Source organism: Canis lupus, chromosome 23 (assembly GCF_003254725.2).
Source record: "Canis lupus dingo isolate Sandy chromosome 23, ASM325472v2, whole genome shotgun sequence".
NCBI lineage: Eukaryota > Metazoa > Chordata > Mammalia > Carnivora > Canidae > Canis > Canis lupus.
Genome location: NC_064265.1, coordinates 10,747,501 through 10,769,068, shown reverse-complemented (window position 1 = coordinate 10,769,068; position 21,568 = coordinate 10,747,501). Strand labels below are relative to the sequence as shown.

The 21,568-nt window shown below is 39.7% G+C and overlaps 1 protein-coding gene and 1 long non-coding RNA gene across 7 annotated transcripts in view; one reads left to right on the top strand and one right to left on the bottom strand.

Moving 5' to 3' along the window:
* The window catches only part of ULK4 (unc-51 like kinase 4), a 593,349-nt gene that overhangs the window by 479,694 nt on the left and 92,087 nt on the right, over positions 1 to 21,568 (top strand). The window lies entirely within an intron of this gene.
* LOC112668715 (uncharacterized) overlaps positions 21,059 to 21,568 on the bottom strand; it is a 30,460-nt gene continuing 29,950 nt past the window's right edge. Inside the window, exon 4 of the long non-coding RNA XR_007405291.1 lies at positions 21,059 to 21,568. This exon is cut by the window's right edge and continues 107 nt beyond it. This is a non-coding gene — a long non-coding RNA (uncharacterized LOC112668715).

The following is a 21,568-nucleotide window of genomic DNA, read 5'->3' as shown; positions in this document are numbered from 1 at the left end:
CCCTGCTTCCCCCTAGCAACCACCAGTTTGTTCTCTATATTTGAGTCTGTTTCTGTTTTTGTGTGTTGTGTGTTGTAGCTTCCACATATAACTAAAATCATGTGGTATTTTTTTTCTCTGATTTATTTTGCTTAACATAGTACTCTCTAGGTCCATCCATGCTGTTGCAAAAGGCGAGATTTTGTTCTTTCTATGGTAGAGTATATAAATTTGTATAATACTGCATATATATATATTTCATTGTGTATATATAGTGTATATACACACAAAAACACATATGTACAGACACATACATATATACCTCCACATCTTTGTCCATTCATCTATCAGTGAACACTTAGCTTGGTTCCATATCTTGGATATAAACGATGCTGCAATAAACATAGGGGTGCCACATCTTTTCAAATTAGTGTTTTTGTTTTCTTTGGTTAAATACCCATCAGTGGAATTACTGGGTCATATGGTATTTCTGATTTTTTTAAGGGACTTCTATATTGTTTTCCACAGTGGCTGCACCAATTGATGTCCACACCAATAGTGCACAAGGGTTCCCTTTTCTCTACCTCCTCACCAAAACTTGTTATGTTTTGTCTTTATGATTTTAGCCATTGTGACAGGCGTGAGATAACATCTCATTGTGGTTTTGACTTGGATTTCCCTGATGATGAGTGATGTTAAGCATCTTTTCATGTACCTGTTGGCCATCTTTATGACTTCTTTGGAAGTTTGAGTCCTTTGCTCATTAAAAAAAATTTTTTTTATGTTGAGTTAAAGATTTTATTTATTTATTAATGAGAGACACAGAGAGGCAGAGACATAGGCAGAGGGAGAAGCAGGCTCTCTGTAGAGAGCCTGATGTGGGACTCCATTGCAGGACTCTGGGATCACTACGTAAGCCAAAGGCAGATGGTCAACCACTGAGCCACCCAGGTGCCCTGGGGTATTAACCTCTTATTGAATGTATAATTTGCAAATATCTTTCATTTAATAGATTGCCTTTTTGTTTTGTTGATGGCTTCCTGTGCAAAAGCTTTTTAGTTTGATGCAATCCTAATAGTTTATCTTTGCTTTTGCTTCCCTTGCCTCAGGAGATATATCTAGAGAAATGATGCCAGAGACAGTATTGCCTGTGTTCTCTTCTAGGATTTTTATGACTTTAGGTCTCACATTTAGGTCTTTAATCCATTTTGAATTTATTCCTGTGTGTGGTATAAGAAAGTGGTCCAGTTTCATTCTTATGCATGTAGCTGTCCAGTGTTCCCAGCACTCTTTATTGAAGAGACTGACTTTTCCTCATCATGTATTCTTGCCTCCTTTGTTGTAGATTAACTGAACATGTAGGTGTGGGTTTATTTCTGGGCTATTGAGCACTTTCCATCTTAACATGATATTCCAGGTTCGTTTTCTACCTGTTTTCTGCAGCAGCCCTGGAGTTAGCCATTTCTCCAAGGAACCATGAAGCCTCTTCCTGGAGTTTTCTTTTCATTTAGAAAGCAAGATAAAAAATGTTCCATGTTGAAATTATGATGACTGCTTAACAAGAAAAACAGCCTGGACAGTCCAAGACTTATATACCCAGTTTTACTGTCTCATAGAGAAAAGCCCTTCCAGTCACCATCACCCTGATGTCTCTGATTTAGCTATGCAGGAATGCCCATCATTTTTGCAGGCCAGCCATCTATGATATCTGTTTTAAAATCTTAAGCTTTCTAAATTACTCTGGGTCAATCAGCAGTGGGTTCAAGTTGTGTAAAACACGGTTGGAGATTCTGGGGCCCATTCAACTCAGCTGAGGCCTGGAACTTGCCTATCCTGAAACTCAGTTCTATTCATACTTTATACTGAGTTCAGTACATTCAGAGATAAATGGCAGCAGATTACTCAGAATCGTATAAGGCCAGCACCTACTCTGAGACCAATTTAATCCTTCGTCCTGTCTATCCCACTGCTTCCTGTCCTTATCTCTGTGGCAGCCATTTTTCTAACTGTTGGCTTACTTCCGGTTCTCATCTGCATATTACCAGGGCAGTGATGTGGTCTCCTTCACCACTGTATCTTCATCTTGTTACAGTGTCTGGCCCCAAAAAAGTAGTTAGCAGATATTTATAACTCTGTGCTAGTCCCTGTGTTAAGGACTTTTGGTACATTGTCTTGTTTAATGGCAACTCTAGAGGTCAGTCCCAGGGATCATTCCCATTTTACAGGTTCAAAACTAAAATTCAAAGAAGTCAAGTAATGTCCCCAAGGCCACCAAGTAGGAGATGGTAGAGCTGGTATCAGTCCAAGTTAGATTGCCCCTTTCTTGTGCTCTTTCCAAGCAGCTGGCTGCCTTGCAGCTGCTCTGCCCATTACTGACATGGACTGGGTAGGCATTCATTCATCAAGCTGACTTTGATCAAATTTTGATCTAGAAAGCACTTGGGAGATATATTCTTTCATTCATGTAAAAACATTTAGTAGAATTATTCCTATGTGCAATCATGGCACCAAGGATACTAAGATAGTAAAATATGATCTTCCTGTTCCCTGTTCTCCAGGGCCTTTTACTAGAGAAGTAGAAAAATGCCCAGTGTCATTACAAAACAGTGCAATCAGTGCTACAGTGGAGGGACCAATGAAGTTCCACAGGAACAATCCCTTTAGGGATGAAGTTGGCAAGGTCGTCCACAGGTTGGAAGGAGGAAACACATCCTGAGCAAACGGTCTGAAATTTAGGGAGCTAGAATGGGAGACACAAGAAAAGGGCCAGGACACAGCAACTTCTGGCAGGCCACATCTATGAAGGCAAGGGAAACAAAAGCAAAAATGAACTTTTGGGACTTAAGATAAAAAGTTTCTGCACAGCAAAGGAAACAGTCAACAAAACTAAAAGACACCTACAGAATGGAAGAAGATACTTGCAAATGACATATCAGATAAAGGGATAGTATCCAAAATCTATAAAGAACTTATCAAACTCAACACACCCAAGAAACAAACAATCCAGTCATGAAATGAGTAGAAGACATGAACAAACATTTCTCCAAAGACCTACACGTGGCCAAGAAGCACATGAGAAAATGCTCCGCATCACTTGCCATCAGAGAAATACAAATCAAAACCACAATGGGATACCACCTCACACCAGTGAGAATGGGGAAAATTAACAAGGCAGGAAACAACAGATGTTGGTGAGAATGTGGAGAAAGGGGAACCCTTCCGCACTGTTGGTGGGAATGTAAGCTGGTGCACCACTCTGGAAAAGAGTATGGCGGTTCCTCAAGAAGTTAAAAATAGAGCTACCTTATGACCTAGCAATTGCATTGCTGGTTGTTTACTCCAAAGATACAGATGTAATGAAATGTCAGGACACCTGTACCCCAATGTTCATAGCAGCAGTGTCCATAATGGCCAAACTGTGGAAGGAGCCACTATGTCCTTTGACAGATGAATGGATAAAGAAGGTGGTATATATATACACACACATACATACAGTGGAATATTATTCAGCCATCAGAAAAGATGAATACCTACCATTTACTCAATATCGATGGAGCTGGAGGGTAATATGCTGAGTGAAATAAGTCAATTGGAGAAAGACAATTATCATATGATTTCACTCACATGTGGAATACAAGAAGTAGTAAAAGGGACTAAAAGGGAAAATAGGGAAGTTGGTGAGAAATTAGAGAGGAAGACAAACTATGAGAGATTCCTAACTCTGGGAAACAGAGGGTTGCGGAAGGGGAAGAGTGGGGGAGGGGATAAGGTCACTGGGTGATGGGCATTAAGGAGGGCACATGATGAGATGAGTGCTGAGTGTTATACAATATGTTGGCAAATTGAATTTAAACAAAATATATCACAAAAAAAGAGAAAGAAAGAAAATGGTCAGGAAAGACCAGACAGTTCCAGTAGCAATTTTAGTAGCACTTAGAGTTTGGACACTATTTTTCTAGAATTAGGAAATTCTGGCCTCTGAACCAAAAGGGCAGTGGCAGCATCTAATTGAATTGCAATTGTCTGTTCTAGGAAATCTTTCTCATAGTAGTTGGCAGGGAATGGGTATTTAATAGGTATCCAATGAGCTGAGTAAGAAATGCCTATAAAATCTCTGCTTTCATCATTGGCAGTTGTTCATTTTTGCTGTTCACCGTGTGTATTATAAGCTCATTTTAGTGTCTTACAGATGCATAGGTCACACTGAGAGGGACGTCATAAGGCATTTAGTTAGCCCACAGTCTCCTCCACAATATCCCTGCCAAGCTTCTGAGGAGTGGATGAGACTGGGTAGGCAGATGTGTACAGGACAGGAACTTGAAAGATAAAAGAAAGTAAGTAAAGATTTCCTGTGGCTTTCAGGAGGCCAGCTTCGCAGGCTCACCTCACCTCACCGGACTAAAGGAACCAGATATGATAGAGAAGCAGGGACCATTCCAGATTTATTACCTGGTGTCAGTAATTGGATGGAGGAAGCCTGATAGGTGGAGCCTCCTGATTGTAAGGAGTTAAGAAGGAAAAGACAGGCTCCTGAAGATCTTCCTCAAAGGATACTCACCCAAATGTACACTCCCTCCAGGAGCACTTCTCAAAAAGAAGAGTCTTTTTACATCCTGATAGGGGGGTAACTTTCTTTCCCTAAGCCAATTGAGCTTGCTGGTTTCATCCAGAGAGGGTAACATCAAAATACATGTGGCCCCATAGTTTACAAGGCCAGATAATAGCACATCAGTAACAGGTAAACCACAGTCATCAGATAGCTATCTTTGAGCATAACACAACAGATTCCCCCCAGTGTGTCACACAAAAGGCCTGTATTCTTGAAATATCTGTTATAGTCCCAAGCTTGTGACAATTGCTTTCTAAAGTCACAATTTTCAATAACTGATTCAAGATACAGAATGTTTAATTTGTGCTAATGGAGTTGGGATATGTTCTGCCCCTAGGGTGCCCTTCCTTATTTAGTCTGTATTTAGAACCTCCAGAAAATGTTGAATAAACCTAAGAATTTAATTATCTATTGTAATTTACCAGAAAGTTGGGAGGTTTTATAATTATACTTTGTGTTCTAGCTTTAAAAATGCGATAGAACCTTGCAAGGTGCTCCCATGTTTACCTATCCCTTAAACTTGATATCAGTGGCAGTTTTCCCAGGGTAATGATTATAGATTAGCTACTCGTCACTTAATTAAAACTAGCTTATTTCGACACTCAAAATATCGACTACACATAAACCGCCACAGACTTGTTCTGTAAAACTGGCTTAGACATAGACTATTGACTACTTTATGAAAGCAGAGAAGTGCTCTGTGGGAGGGTGATTGTGAAATGCTTGATGTGTCTAACACCTGTCAGCTGCCCACCTGTCTACTTGGTGCAGCAGAGGTGGCAGGAGTACAATTCGGGATTGCTCTCTGAAGAGGGTTAGTATTAAAGATTACTACAGGTATCTATCTTTTGGAGCCCCTTTACCCTATGGCTTTCAGAAAATCTCCCTGTGCTTACAATCATTTTCCTTCCAAATTCTCATGTATGTCCCCTGGTCCTTTCATTCCAGCATGGGAAGAGAGCTGCTCTGTTGCTAAAAATCAGTGTGACAGCACTTCTTCACACCGAGTCTTTAAAGCTTTGAGGACACCACATGAGGAAACTAGAAATTCTGCAGCCATCCTTTGTTTTAGGATGAGCTATAGATTTAGGATCAGAAAGGACCTCATTTCTATTAGAAAGGTAAAGAAATGTTTCTTGAGGTATAACAAAAAGGAAAAATGATTCCTATCTCCCTCCTAGCTTATTTTTTTTGCAGTAAGACCTTCTGTTCTTGCTTTATTCTTTTATTATTATTTTTTGTTTTATTTTCTTGAAGGGAAAAAAAAAGGAAGATTGTGAAGCCAATGAAATTTCTAAGAGAAACACTGTGTAAATGAGTAAAAAGTAAATGTAATAAATTTTTGTGAAATCTGGCCACTTAGAAAATTCTTCTGAAAATCTGAGGGATGCTTTTATAGGTTTGCAAGGGGGATCTTTCCCTGAATGCATACACATCCATTTGTAGTTAGGCTGGACAAGCATTCTCCTCCACCAGTGATTGCCATAGGGTCGCAAGATAATTAGGAACTCGGAATGACTGAATTGTCTCTTTCCAACAGAGAAAAAGCAGTATCTTGCCTAGAATTTGTACTTAACTCCCCGAGGAAGTATTCCTGAGCTTTGGAGCAAGACAGACTCAGAAAGCAAACGGCCAGTGGCATAGAGTGCTTGATAGCCAATCCCTCTCGGGATGGAGACTTCTATCTTGCTGAGAAACAATTGTCCCTCTCAAGAGCCTGAGGGAGCATGCAGCTCTTTGCCAGAGATTTCTTCAGGATGTGCATGTAACAGAAAGCTTCCTTGAAATACACTTTGAACATGTCTCATCCTCCCTCACATTTCCTTCATCTTCCCCCTACATGCACCTGCTCCCTCCTTTCCTTCCCACGTGGAGGCTCCTTGGGACGAGGCTGGTCACCTTCCTGCCTCTCGCACAATCTGTTTGTGTCCCCCGGGCAGCAAAATTGTCTTTCTGTTTTGACTTTTCCTCAAGAGGTTCATCTTCCCTGCCCACTTCCTCAAATTCTTCTGGGGAAAAAAAATTTTCTCTACTTTCTCTAAAGAGATTGCCATTTGTGATACTTTTACCCACCTTGTTATCACAAAAGTTTCAAAACCACAGAAAAGTTGAAAGAACAGTAGAAAGGACACCAGTGTTATCAAGAATTGTTACCATTTTACTGTATTCTCTATTTCTATGTGTCTGTGTTTTCTGAATTATGTGAATGTTGAAGCATCATGACATTTGGCCCCTAACTACAACATTATCACACCTAAGAAAATAATAGTTTCATAATATTGGTAATCTCCAGTTCACATTTGATTTTCCTAGTTGTAAAGAAATGTCTTTCGTAGCTCTTTTTTTTTTTTTTTTTTTTTTTTTTTTTTTTTTTTTTTAAAGAACCATTTGATAGTTGGAGCACTGGTGTGGCTCAGTAAGTTGAATGTCTGACTCTTGATTTCAGCTCAGGTCATGATCTCAGGGTCATGAGATCAAGCCCCATGTTGGGCTCCAACTTCAACAGGGAGTCTGCTTGAGGATTCTTTCTCTTCCTCTGCCCCTCCCTCTCTCTCTCTCAAATAAATAAATCTTTAAAAAGAACCATATTCTAGTCAAGGCTCACATACTGAATTTAATTGTTGCTTTCTTTTTCTTTTTCATTCTCTCTCTCTTTCTCTAAGTACCCCCTACCCCTAATGTGGGGCTCAAATAATACAACCCCACGATCAAGAGTCTCATTCTCTTCCAGTGAGCCAGTCAGCCTTCCCTTCGTCTCTTTTAATCTAGAAGAGTTTTTTACTTTTTGTTTTTTTCCCCTAGGAAATTGACGTTTTAAAGAGCCTGAGTCAGTTGACTGGTAGAATGTTCAATATTTTAGAATGTATGATTGTTTCTTTTTGACATTTTTGGTTAGAATATCTCACTGGCAATGATCCCTCATGTTGTATCCCATAGGAAGCATATGATGCCGGCTGCCCCACCTGTGAGCTCAGTTTGATTGCTTATTCAAGGGCCTGTGTGCCATATCTCTCCATCTTGCGGATATGTTTCCTGTTGCAATTGTAAAGCAATCCTTGGAGAGATACTTTGGCACTGTGTGAATATCTGTATTTCTCACAATTTTTTAAACCAAAGGGTAAAAACTATATAAATGGGATGATGTTCATGGAGCAAAAGAAATAGGTTATTTGTAAGCATGAGAGAGGGAACTTTTGAAGTGTGGAAAGGACCAACCTGCCCTCCTTGGCAATAGGTAGAACATCTCTCAGAAAGAGGAAAGACCTGCCAGAGATGCTACTGTCTTCCACAATATTAATTCCCTGAGAATGCACCCAGTGTACATTGTAAATAAGAAGCTAAGAGTCCTTGGAATTGTTTTATGTTCTGTAACATCCTAACAACCAGGGAGGAAAAAAAAAATAAGGAAAAAGAAACAAAAAAGAAGCAGCTTACTCGGAAGGATCCTTTATTAATTCAAACCTTGAATATTCCCATTTATAGGGACTTATTATCTGGTTCAAATTATAGTAATTATGCCTAATTCTGAAGTTTTCCTGATTTTTAGTGATCATTCTGACCATCATCAGCCCCACTGTGCAGCAGTTGTTATTCAGAACACCACAGACTCTCTTGGTTATGTGGGATTTCCTTAATGACATGCTTTTAATAAAACCATGTCAAAATAATGAGCATTCAAAGTATGTAAGTATTAGGATGAACGTGTTTGAAAAATACTTCCTTGTGGATGTGAACAGCAAAGAAAACTGTTCTAAGCATCTTTCCCATGTGAACACCTACATTAAATATTTCTAATATTTTTATTTTAAAAATTATCTTACATATAATTTCCTTTTATATAATCTACATTAATTTTAAGTGAATTCCACCAGTTGAAGGAAACAATAGTTAATATCTATATTATGTTCCTAAGAATGTTTCTTTCCTTAAAAAGATTGTTTTCAAGTAGATACACTGTATGTAATGAGGAACGAAAATTTGGTTTCAGATTTTCAGTTTTTAAATAATCATGGAAAAAGCTAAAGATAAAATAAATGATTTTCAATTGATATTTAAATATCTGAGAGAGTATTTATTTTAATATATTTTATTTGATTTTATTTATTTATTTTGGAGAGAAGGAGGAAGGGATAAAGAGGGAGAAAGAGAGAATCTTAAGGAGGTTCCATGCACAGCACAGAGCCCAAGACAGGGCTTAATATCACAACCCTGAGATCATGACCTGAGCTGAAATCAAGGTCAACTGAGCCACCTAGTTGCTCCTGAGTGAATATTTTAAATTGTAGTTTTTAGATAACTTGAATTTAAAAGTATAATATGACCTCTTCTTGTGAGTGGTGGTGATAAGTAATTGATCAACAGAAGTGCTTGACCAAATTTAGGCATATGGTTTTGTAACATAGGAGTTCCTTTTTGTTCCAGAACAGTGATACTGAAAAATAACCACTTGGTGTGAATTCACATAAACTAGCCACCTAACAATTGTGGTAAATAATGTTAGGATATATTTTGGGACTTGATCTAAAAAAAAAAAATTCTGAAATTTATTAAAGTGAGTTGATTTTGTCTTTTAACAAATTATAAAGGCATTCTCCTTTTAAAAAATATTAGAGAGAGAGAGAGATGAAAGAGCACAAGCAGGGGGAGCAGCAGAGGGAGAGGGAGAAGCAGGCTGCCCTCTGAGCAGAAAGCCCGATGTGGAGCCTGATCCCAAGACCCTGGGATTACAACTCAAGCTGAAGGTACACACCCAACCTACTGAGCCATCCAGGTGCCCCTAAAGGCATTCTTATAACGAGTTACTACTTAGTATTTTGTGACACTATGCAGAAAAGGTCTTCACTAAGAGTAGCCACTCAGCAAGTAGTGCCTACTCTGTGGCAGACAGGTTCTAAAGGCTGAGGATGCAGTAGTGAACAACACAGACAAAAATCTCTGTTCTACTGAAGCTTTCTGCGAGAATGAAATGATAACTGGGTAGATATAAATATGACTATGTTATATTTTAGGCAGTAAAAGCACTAAGAGGAAAAATACAGCAGGAAAGAAATAAGTAGAGTGGGACATTTGCAACTTGAGATAACATGGCCAGGGAAGGTCTTACTAGGATGATATCTGAGTGAAGAGTAGACATGTAGGATGCAAGGGAGATAATGTAGAAAGGGTGAGGTGGAGGGAGGAAGTCCTTGCAGCCCTGTAAGCCCTTGTAAAGATTGGCCTTTATCCTGAGAGTTTTGAGCAGGAGCCTAAGATTGACCTGGTTACTAATTCATTGAAGAGGATCGGTGCTAAGAGATGCCAGGAGGTTACTGCAGTCCAGGACATTCCTGATCATGGCTTGCAGTGGTTACATTTTGGACAGATCTTGAAAGGAGAACCAATAGTGTTTGCCAACAGATTGGATATAGGTCAAGACAAAAAGAATAGTCAAAGATGATTCCAATTTTGGTCTAAGCCAAATCCTAGATGGCCAGAACTCAGGGGGAGCTGGTCTGGGGAGCAGGGGGAGTCAGGAGCTCAATTTGGGATATGTTATATATGAGCTGCCAGTCAGACAACCAAGTGGGAGTGTCTGGTTGGCTCTTGGATTCGTAGGTCTGGAATTCCAAGTAGGAGAGGTCTGGGCTGGAGGGAGGAATGATAGGAGGTGGTGATCAGAATATGAGATGCTTGCATATGGATTCTGGAGGGCTGCAGTTAATGATAATGACCAGGTCTAGGGTAAAACCATAGGAGTGAGTGTCTGAATTGTGAAGGAATCCAGGATCATTGGATGAAAAGCCAAAGAACTGAGCGATGGTAGAAGAATCCTCTCTGTGGATGTTGATATTGCCAAGCACTGTGATAAGAACAGTGTTGAAGACAAGGGAAGTGAGCTGTAGACCAAGTGATCCTATATTTGCAACAGGGAAGAGTAGCAGATGGCAATCTCTGGGATATTAGATTTAAAGCTGAGGAAGGGGGAATGGAGGAGGGACAGAGAATTGTCAGCAAGCATCAGTTAGCACCAAGGAGCCACCTCCAGGTCCAGTGGTTCAACAAGTGTGAGTACCTGTAGGAGAGGCAGCATTCTGAGGGAACAGCCCACTTTCAATTAGAGCAACAAAGTGAAGGGAAAATTCTGGGAAGAGATTGAAGATACAAGAGATTTTGCTGGTGACTATTCAAAGGGCACAGTGCACAAAGTTCAAGAGGGATAAACAGGGAGCCCAAGAAAGGTCTGTACAGAGCCTTTTGGGAATGACAATCCATGGGAAGAGGGAGACCTGGCTTTGCATAATGACCAGTGTAAACTAGGATGAAGTGCCTGAGGAGATTGGTCCCAACTGTTCTGGGCAGACAGGATGGGTGAGGCATGAGGGAGAGCCTGCAGAATTCAGGGACTCCTGACTTCAGCCAGGGCAGAGGTGACCCCACCCAGAGTGATCATGTTCCCATGAGAGACAGCAGAGGGCGGGTCTTGCTCTGAGCCTGCCAAGGCAGCCTGTAGCCTGGCCCTTCCACTCCATCACATGGAACTCGACCAGTGATTCTAGACTTTTTTGTGTGTCGTCTTTCACATTACCACAATTGAATGATAGCCTGTGCATTTAACCTTCTTAGCACCATCTTAGAATGTTTTTTTTGCCAGACTATTTATTTATTTTTTATATATATTTATTTATTTATTTATTTATTTATTTTTATAAATTTATTTTTTATTGGTGTTCAATATGCCAACATATAGAATAACACCCAGTGCTCATCCCATCAAGTCCCCCCCTCAGTGCCCGTCACCCAGTCATCCCTACCCCCCTGCCCACTTCCCTTTCCACCACCCCTTGTTCCTTTCACAGAGTTAGGAGTCTCTCATGTTCTGTCTCCCTTTCTGATATTCCCACTCATTTTTTCTCCTTCCCTCCCTATTCCCTTTCACTACTTTTTATATTCCCTAAATGAATGAGATCATATGAGATACCACCTCACACCAGTGAGAATGGGGAAAATTAACAAGGCAGGAAACCACAAATGTTGGAGAGGATGTGGAGAAAGGGGAACCCTCTTGCACTGTTGGTGGGAATGTGAACTGGTGCAGCCACTCTGGAAAACTGTGTGGAGGTTCCTCAGAGAGTTAAAAATAGACCTGCCCTATGACCCAGCAATTGCACTGCTGGAGATTTAATACCCCAAAGATACAGATGCAGTGAAACGCCGGGACACCTGCACCCCGATGTTTCTAGCAGCAATGTCCACAATAGCCAAACTGTGGAAGGAGCCTCGGTGTCCATCGAAAGATGAATGGATCAAGAAGATGTGGTCTATGTATACACTGGAATATTCCTCAGCCATTAGAAATGACAAATACCCTCCATTTGCTTCGACGTGGATGGAACTGGAGGGTATTATGCTGAGTGAAATAAGTCAATCGGAGAAGGACAAACATTATATGGTCTCATTCATTTGCCAGACTATTTAAAGTCTTCATGAATTTTCCATTGCTATTCAAATTAACATTCCCTTTTGAAGTGTCTGTCCTATCTTCACACCTGAAGATATTTGTCCCTTCTTCAGCTGGTGATCATCCAAGATATCTCCTAGATCTTCACTCTTCAAAGGTTTTGGGTAATGAAATCCTGTATGTTTTGCAAGATTTGAATTTCATGTTGCAATTGATTTGTGTATCACAAATACGCTAACTAGTGAAAAACATTTTGCTTAAGCCCAGCTGGGCACTTTTGTGTGTGAGCGCCTGACAGCAAACCACCCATCAGTTTATCAGCTTATATATGCCCCCAAAGACATGTGCTTCCCAGCTCAGTCAGAGTTCATGGAGACTTGGGTTTTGAAAATAAATATTTGGGTAATAAGAACCCTCTGCCATCCTGTAACGACTCTTTTAACTTAATAAATTTGATGATCCCACATGCAGGCATAGTTTGCATTTAAGAATTTGCCTTTAAAGTCAACCATGATAATAAGTGACCCTCCTGATCTATGTCTGTAGACATTTACTTATATTGTAATATTTTGATTCAGGGTTGATGAGTAACGCTGAGCAAACTGCACAGTCTTCTTCCACTCTTTTTCCTTAGAACCTCAGGAGATAGTTGAGGAGGTTAGGTGGCCTACACATGCAGTATGGAAAGATTAAGTCTCATTAGCATCTTAGGGTGTTTAGTCAACATCCTACACCAGCATTCCAGGGGTACCCATGTGATCGTTATTGAGACCTGCCATAACTTTCTGTTTTAGAGATTAGCTTTTCCAATGCCATTGCTAGAGGGAATGTTTTGAAGGTGTTCCTAAGAATTAACCTGTGACATTTTTTGCTTTTTCCTATTGCCACTCTCACGACCTTCCTTGAAGCAGATAATGGTTGGAATTCTCATTTCAAATCATCCTTGCTTCCCCTCTGGATTTATACTTAGGATGTATTTATCCTTTCTTCAAAGAAAGTCTCAAAAGTTCTACACAGTGTATTTTTTCAAGATATTAAGTACTTTTATTTACTATAAACAGGTAGTGCTTGCTTTCTATGAAATCTTCCTAGGAACTTGATAGATTTCATTAGTTGGGACTCCAAAATATTTAGCTTTAAGTATCACAAAAGTTTTGATGCCACTCGCTTTGTTGTTATTGTTGTTCCTTCATTATTATGTCAAGAAACGAAGCCTGTTTATAAACTCCACATGGACTTTTTGTGTAATGGTTATGAGTAGGTTTTAATGAAATTTGAGAGTGTCTCTAGAGATCACAGATACTGGGGCCTTTAACATTGCAGTGTTGCTTAGCAACCTGGAAGTCATTACATTTCCAGGCTCTGTAATAACATGATATACTTTTCTTTGCCAGTCCCTGATGAGAATGTAAGGGAAATAATCTCTTTCTAAAGGTTGCACTCTATGAGTGGGCAGCAAAATAGATTTTTTTTCTCTCCTCACAGTCCGAGCAGGTTTTAAATCAGTGCACAAGTACTGCTTTCTGAATGCTGTATGTGACAGAATGAGATAGATTCTAAGATGACATTCTTGGAAGGAAGATCTACTGTTCTGAAATAATGATTGTAAATACCATAGAAATCAACATATGTGGATACCATCACCATGTTGAAAAGAAGATTTGGCTTATTCGTTGACTACCAGTTAATGCAAGAATGTCTGCTTATTCTGTCCAGGTATTTGCAGGTACCAGGCAGGTTTTAAGAGTATAGGAAAACCATATGTTTTATGGGGGAACGTTTGAATTCTTGACTATCTTTGGAAAGATAACAACTCAAATGTCTGTCACCTGATGAATGGACAAAATAAAATGTGGTATATCCATACGGTGGACTATTATCCAGCCATGAAAGGGAGCAAAGTACTGATATGTGCTACAACAAGGATGAACCTTGAGAGCATTAGTGCTAAGTGAAAGTGAAAGAAGTCAGACACAAAATGCCACATACTGTATAATTCCATTTATGTGAAGCCCTAGAATAGACAAACCTACAGAGACAGAAGCATTAGTGGTTGCCAGGACTCAAAAGGGAGGGGATGAGAGTGACTGCTAACACATATGGGGTTTCGGGGGGTGATGAACATGATCCAAACCAGTTATGATGATGGTTTCACACCTTGGTGAATATAATGAAAACCACTGAATTATACACTTTCAAAATGATGAATTTTATATTATGTGAATTTGTTATAAAGAAAAACTTACAGCATCTAAAAAAAAGGGGGGAGGAAATATATAGCCATGGTAGAAAACTTGAGAAATATATGAGTAAAAAGAAGAAAATCATCCTTAAATTTGTAATCTGTACAATTACCGTGGCTAATGTTTAGTTTTATTCTGGACACACGCAGCCTATATATGTGTATGCATATATACATATGCATAAAAACTACCTATAGACAGGGACCATAAGGGAAAGGAGGGAAACTGAGTGGGGAAAAATTAAAGAGGAAGACAAACCATGAGAGACTCTGAACTCTGGGAAACAGGGTTGCGGAAGGAGCACTGAGGAGGGCACATGATGAAATGAGCACTGGGTGTCATACTATATGTTGGCAAATTGAATTTAAATAAAATATTTAAAAATTAAAACCACACATATTGACACATTTCTAAATGATTTGAGATTTTAAATCACGGTGGTAACAAATTCATGTTTTTACTTTGACTACCTCCACAAATTCCATCAAAATGATCAGTATATGTTTAAAAGTAAACAAATGTAAAAAAATTAAAATAAGCAAAGTGTATAGTCTCACTGAAAACAGGGAAAACAATCAGTACTAGATGTCTAATTTGGGAAACTTCTAGAAGACACCAATTAGTTTAACAAAAAGGGTATTCAGAATTTAGGGGACCTCAGTTCACCACAGGCAAATAAGCAGGTTTATTAAGAAACTTCGGATGAATCCCAGGCTCAGGGGCAGCAGGGGCTCAGAGGGAGAGCAGAGACTGGGCCCTGGCCCCATCCTTGGACCTGTTTAGCACAGGAACTTCTCCAAGATGCCCTGGGGTAGGTACAAGGGTAACTGAATCCTGTGCTGGGCTGCCCCGGCCCCCCAAAGCCACTGCCCTCCACCAAAGTGGATGCTCAACCTTCAGATCCTATTCCTCCTCTAAATTTAAATTGACTCATTTCTCCTTCATTTCTCCCAGGGCAAGGCTGCCCACTGCTCTCAGCAGCCTCTGCTTAAGGGAGATTCCCTAAGGAATCCAAAGTGAGATCTTATAAATTCCTAAGGTGGCTCATCAGGCTACCAGTACTCATATAGATCTCATTTATGAATATGAATAGACAAAGAAGAATCAATTACTGGACACTTGAGGAAAGTCTGTAGCTAAAGAATGGCCACAGGTGAACCAGAAAAGCCAGTGGTTAAAAAATGATAAACAACAACAACAAAATAAGAAACAAGACTTAAAAAAAAAAATTCTAATTAGTATCCTCATAAAGACTTGAAAGATTATCGCATTCATAAACAAAACATGGCTTTCAAATTTTAAAACCCAGTGGAGAGATTGAGTAACAGAATACACTCTGACAAAAGCCAACTGAATTATTTATAAAACCAACTCGAAGAGTTCTTTCTGAACTCAGAATGAGAGAAATGTTAGGAACTATGGCAGATGGATCCAGAAAATCCAACAGCCTTTCATGGGCAGTCTATTAGCACTACAGGTCTGGTAATCTGCCTAAATTAATTACCCTCTTGGCAAAGGGAACAGCAAATACTTGACTGTGGTATGTAGACGTTTACCCCACATCCTCCACAGGAGAGCAATTTGCTGATAGGCTATATGTTTAAGTGTATTTGTATACTTACTGTGTATCTTTTTGCAAATTGTTCTCCTGTGGAGCTGTACATATACACAATGGTATGTGTGTGTTTGTATATGTCTCTATGTATGTCAGGTGTGTTTTTTAAAGATATGTGTTTAGGGCATTTCATTTATAGAATCTATTGAACTGGATGCTGATTGTGTAAAATATAAGATGTTACTACTCTTGGAAGTACATATTTTCTAGGGAATTACTATATATTTCCAAAACTATAAATACAAATAAAAGACCATTCCATCCCCTTTCCATTGTATTTAATCTAAATAAACAGTCACCCTCTTTGATGCTGAGCTAATGGGAACCACCAGCAAAGTAATTAGCCCAGGTTCCTTGGGTTTCCATTGAAGTACATATTTTTTTCTCATCTCATATCATTTTTAATTTTCTTAATTGAGATATAATTGATATGTAACATTAATTTCAGATGTACAATTTAATTGGATATATGTATATATTGTGAAATGATCATCACAATAAGTCTGGTTAACATCCATCACCATGTCTCTTGTCTTTAAGGATAGCCATTTAAAAAGATATAAGATGTATTTTAATCTGTATTTTCTTTGTTTTTAATTTAAATTAAAGTTAGTTGACATGTAGTGTATTATTAGGTTCAAGGTAGAGTTTGGTGATTCATCAAGTCTTAAGAGGATTTCAAGAATGGAATTGAACTCATAGGGAAGCCATAAAGCCATTTGACCAGGATTTCTTTTCTGATCCCAAGGACTCTCTACATGGGGTGCCTTAAATACCCAAATGCTGCTTGCTATTTGCTCTGAGAGCATCTCTGGCCTTTGCAATGGTGCCACTGTGACTGTCTGTCTTTTCTGGATTAGCAGATCTAAACTGGGCAACCTTTCAGATGTGTGATTAACTGATAACCCTTTGTTGAGGGAAACAGTGAATCTATCCAAATGGTTTCTTTGCAATATGGAATATTTTATTTAAACCAATTTGATCTATGTCTTTAATCAAGAATATCAATTGTCCTGTTTATTTTTAAAAAGTCTTTAGTTTATTTGATACAGCTTTAGGATGTAGTGTTACATTGAGGTGGGTGAAGTCTGAACTTTGACAAGATGCTTGTTCTGCATTCCCAATGAAAGAGCTCATTCAGCATAGTGGTGAAGAGGCTTGGGGGTTTGGGAAGCCTTGGATTCAAGTCTCACTATTATTTGGTAAATAATTGGCCAAGTAATCTGTTTTCACTGATCTCTGTTTTCTAATATGAAAAATAGAAATAATAATATTTCTACCATAACATTGTTGTGAGGATTGAGCATGTAAGCAACATGCTTAGCATATGCATGGAACATAACTGCTCAGAAATGGTACCTCTTGTTATCATCAACATCCCCATCATCATTTTTATTCCTATATTATATTAATTTCTAGGCTTCAGAATGCCTAGTTGTCTTCTTTCCCAAATACATTTTTCACTCAATAATTGTAAAAACATTAGGGCATGAAAAATGTCTGCTGTTTATTTGAGGCTATTTTGAATTGGTTTCATTCAACTTTCATAGGTTCAGAGCTCAAGGTCATGAGGGCTAGTGCTGTATATTGTCAAAAAATTTTTTAATTGAAATTCAGTTTCATTAACATAGTGTATTATTAGTTTCAGAGCTTACACACAGCAAAGGAAACAGTCAACAAAATTAAAAGGCAAGCTACAGAGTGGGAGAAGATATTTGCAAGTGTACATAAAGGGCTAGTATCAAAAACCTGTAAAGAACTTAATCAAACTCAACACCCAAAAAAATCCAGTCAAATTTTATTTATTCCTTTTTTCTTTCCTTTAAATGAGGCCAGTGTTACTGTTTACTGGGACATAAAGCAGCTCTCACCCAGGGCGTGCCCCAGTAAAAACAACTATTTGCAGACCAGATACTGAGATTACCAATGAAAAGCACTTCTGGATTCTGAATCCAGAGTGTAGTGAACAGGCTGAAATAATACTGTCTCAGGGCTAGTTTGATGGTGTGATGGGGTCCACAGGACCTCCAGCCCCTTGCCATTCAAAACATGGTCCTAGATCTACAGCAGCTTTATTACTTGGAAACACATTTGAATGCAGAGTCTCAAGTCCCACCCCGTGTCTGCTGAATCAGAATTAGCATGTCAGCATGGTCCCCTCAGGAGATTCATGTGTACACTCTGAAAAATACTACTCTAAAAAAAAGAAGAAAAGAAAAACACTACTCTAGGGTCTGCTCCTGAAAATCCAGAGTGGATGGTTACTGAGGTGATAAAAAAAGATCTGGGTCTAAGAGATTCTCTTTTCAGAATCCAGTCTCTCTTAAGCCAGCTGCTTATACTTTCAGCTATGTTTTCAAGGAAGAGGATTGGGACTCTAATCTGTGTGTGTCCACTTTTTTTTAGAAGACCTGCTAACATCTACTTTTGGTAATGTTTTTATTTATTTAAAAAAAATTGAGAGAATGAATGAGAGAGAGAGAGTGCACATGAGCAGGGGCAGAGGGAGAGGGAGAAGTTGACTCCTCTGTTGAGCAGGGAGCCCAATGTGGGGCTCAATCGCAGGACCCTGAGATCATGACCTGGCCTGAAGGCAGACACTTAACCGACTGAGCCACCCAGGCACCCCTTTATTTCTTATTTTAATTTTTCTTATATTTGAACATGATCATAACATTCAAAGCTGACATAACTGTTTATGGTTTCTGTTTCTAAAGCTAGTTTAACTAGTAAAGAATTCACAAGGGGAAAGACTTTCAACAGCACTAGAAGAGAAATACCAGGGAGAGAATATTGATTACAAAATCCCGTGAAACAGGCTAGCAGAAAGTACGAGAGTTTTCCTATCTGCTAAAATGATAATATCCACCTACAAATGCATTAATAATGCAGTAATGTGGACAAAAGGCACAGCTCTCGGTCTGGCAGAGGGCAGGGAGCCAGTGTTGTTGCTGATCGATCAGTTTGAGGGCAGAGGCCATGAAGTGGGAATGGGGAGGGGAGTTACTGAGTGAGCCCTTGTAGTCATCACCAGTGACTGGATTGAGAGAGGACACATGGTTCAGACTTCTCTGTCCCTTACCTGCTGTGTGTCCTTGGACAAGTCATTTGACATCTCAAATCTGAGTACAATTTACCAGAGGGAGCATTTACGTTAGGATTATAGGAGAGAATAGTGCAGCACACAGTTTATCACAGCACAAAGCCATCAATAAAGGCATACATACGCATGTACAGGTGTAGACTTTGGAAATGGCAAGTGTCTTCACAAATACTCAGGACCCAGGTGTCTGTCCCTACCAGGCTGTAGACTTCCAGCACACTGATTTTCTCAGTCAACACCACTGCTGTTTGAGAACACATATTCTTCCTGTCTGTGATAGGCACCTTCTGCCCAGGGCATCGGTGACGGCTCAACTGGAATGCACACTGCGTAATGCATATAGTTTTATTGCTTGCCTTGGAGCTTGGAAGTCAGTTTTATTGCTGTCCCAGTCAGACGTGGCGAAGCAGCAATCCTCTGGCACAGAGGAGGCCTCTGTGGCCTGCTTTCCCCAAATCAGGGATCGGCCGTGCTGGGCCTCGCTCAGGAGAGCTCAGAGCCATCAGCAGAGCTGCTCATGACTTATGCATGAAGCCAGGTGATCCCATCTGGCCTCCCTCAAGGTCTTGACCCTTCCTCGGCCCTTCCCTGCTGCCAACACAGAATCCATAGGCCCTGGGGAACCAGAGGGCTGTTGCCAATTACTGTGGGCATCTCTCTGTGCCCCCCCCCCCCAGCAAAAGAGCTCCTTGTGCCTTGTTAGGCTTAATTGGTTGGCCCCTGAGAGCTGGAGTCTATGGTTTGAGTCTCACCAGTGGCCCTGAGGCATTCTGAGGATGGGCAGCATGGTTTTCAGAGTCCACAGTGTAGAGGTGCACAGGCTTACTGCCTCCTTTACCACCCCAAAAGCTGGTGGGTAGCCAGACTGCACGTCAGTGCCATGGCTGCAGCAAATGACACTGGAAACTATGTCACTACACAAAAACTTTCCAGGAACACCGCATCCAGGGTAGGGTGCCTGGATCTTCTGAGCTGTCATGAACGTGGAATATTCTCTGCTGCTAAGTGCAGGGAATTCCAGTTACTCTTGCCAGCTGTTCATCAGATGACACTAAAGATTGGGAAATAGTTTTCCTCAAAGTTACTGTTTTGACCCCCTTCTTAATAATGATGTAAAAGTCAACATGTGTCAAGTGCTCTCTCTGGGCTGTCCACCAAGCTGCGTCATCGACCTGGACAATATAAGAACAGCCCTAGGGGAGCACATATTAATATCTCCATTTTCCCCAGTTGAGGACACTGAGGCATAGGAGGCCAAATGAGTAAGTGGTAGATCTGGGATTTGAACCCACATAATTTACCTTACCATCTTTAACCATTATCATCATCTTGAATAGTGTACGTCATATCATATTTACCCCAAATAAGGAGGAAATTATGCACCTAAAATGGTTAAGATGGTAAATTTTATGTTAGGTTTATTTTATCACAATTTTTTAAAAAATTGGAAAAAAAATTGGCAAAATCGTCCAGGGCCTACTTTTATAAATATGTTTCTAATTTGAATGTTCCTAACTGATCTCTGCTTTCAGTAACCTGAATGTATCAATCTCTAATTCAATTATAAATTCTAGCTTTTCCCTTAAAGTTGTATTTTCTCAAAAAAAAAAAAAATCCCCAAATAATTTGGTGCCATCTTTCCTGGGAACTTTCAGTATACATGTCAACAGTACTCTCAATGGTGGCATTTTTCATGTTCTTCAATTCCACACGTCTATGCCAGTTTTCAGGTCATACCTGAAATGAATTTACTAGTTCCAACCATCTTTCTTAGTGTTAACCCTCTGCTAGGGCTGAGAAGTGGGTTATTCTGGATAATTGAGGTATCTAATCAATGGTGCCTTAGGAACTAGGCTACAGTAAAACATGCTTATCAGCAAAACTCTTCTAAATAAAAATTGGTCTTTGCTGGACTGTTTTGAACCCCTTTCTTAAAAAAAAGATTTTGAGAGAGAGAATGTGTGTGTTTGAGTGGGGAGGGGCCGAGACGGAGGGAGGAAGAATCTGAGACAGACTTCACTCAGCTCAGAGCCTGACACGAGGCTCGATCCCACGACCGTGAAACCATGATCTGAGCCGAAATCAAGAGTCAAATGTTTAACCGACTGAGCCACCCAGGCGCCCCTGAGCTCCTTTCTAAGTACACAGTGACCCATGTGATATGAACAGCTAAAATTTCAAGCATAGCCTTTTTCGATTAGTTTGTTGTTGCTATTTTATTAGTATGGCTGAAGTTCCAACTTCATAATAACATAAAATCAAAAAAGAGCCACTAAAAATAGAGCCACCTTCCTTAGAAACAACACCAAAGCATTAGCATCTATCTTCAAAGATTTTATGGCAGAAACTTGCACTTAATACACCTCCATTATATCAAAATTCAAGTAAGGTGCTGCATTTTATCATCATGATTAATATTACACATTCACAGAAATGTACGGGGAACAAATTAAAACACTCTTGCCCCCAGCACCCACTAAGATGCTCCTTTGAAAAAAGTCTTAGTGAGTCACGCTAGGATATGAAAACTTCTAGTAATGTTGTGATGTAAAATAATCCCCAAATAATGATGTATTTTCAG